Genomic DNA, 889 nt, shown 5'->3' on the forward strand with positions numbered 1-889 from the left:
ACACACACACACACACACACACACACACACACACACACACACACACACACACACACACACACACACACACACACACACACACACACACACACAACAACACACACACACACACACACACACACACACACACACACACACACACACAAACACGTACACGCGCACAGATACACACACATTAAAAAATACACGTATTAAATGAATTTGGAACGTGTGCGCGCACATACTTCTACTCTAGTAGAAATGGGTTTTGTAGGCAATCTTTATAGCGTATGGACCAGCCATAAAAGAAGGATACGTGACGAAACCATTCCCCAACACAGAAGTCTATAATTTTATTTGTGGTAAGTCGTAGGATGTATATGCTCCTTTTTATGCTGGTTTACACTTCGGAAAAAATAATAACACAGTTAATCATCCCTTCGTAAAATTATTGTGAGACGTCATTGAAGTTTGATTGAAATTGTCGTTTTGGTATATTTAAATGTATATTAATACCATAATGAATAATATAAATAAGTGATTTAATTAATTGTTTAGAATTAACAGTGTCTATATATGTGGATACAGAACTATTGGAGGTGAAGCCAGCTGCCAATAATGGAACGCTTGGCTCTCTTCACCATCTGCTTGGGGATCGTGATCCGCTACCCCCACCAGATGTTGGATCTCCTGATTATGACGGTTGGCAATTCCCTGCCGATCAGACCGAGTATGAGATACGAATAAATTCCTCAGGCTGTGATTGTGGCAGTGACGTAAGCATAAGTGCGGAGATGCAGTGATATATGCATGAGTGTATAATATAGACACTATCATAATTAGACACTCCTGATATTATGCACACACGTATATATATATATATATATATATATATATATATATATATATA

At 37.9% G+C, this 889-nt stretch overlaps 1 long non-coding RNA gene across 1 annotated transcript in view; it reads left to right on the plus strand.

The window, feature by feature from the left end:
* Positions 1–742, plus strand: part of LOC106818516 — a 3,133-nt gene extending 2,391 nt beyond the window's left edge. The window contains exons 2-3 of the long non-coding RNA XR_001395237.1: positions 254–341; positions 568–742. This is a non-coding gene — a long non-coding RNA (uncharacterized LOC106818516). The remainder of the gene's footprint in view (positions 1–253; positions 342–567) is intronic.
* The last annotated feature ends 147 nt before the right edge of the window (positions 743–889 follow it).

Source organism: Priapulus caudatus, unplaced genomic scaffold (genome assembly GCF_000485595.1).
Source record: "Priapulus caudatus unplaced genomic scaffold, Priapulus_caudatus-5.0.1 Scaffold2299, whole genome shotgun sequence".
Classification (NCBI taxonomy): domain Eukaryota; kingdom Metazoa; phylum Priapulida; class Priapulimorpha; order Priapulimorphida; family Priapulidae; genus Priapulus; species Priapulus caudatus.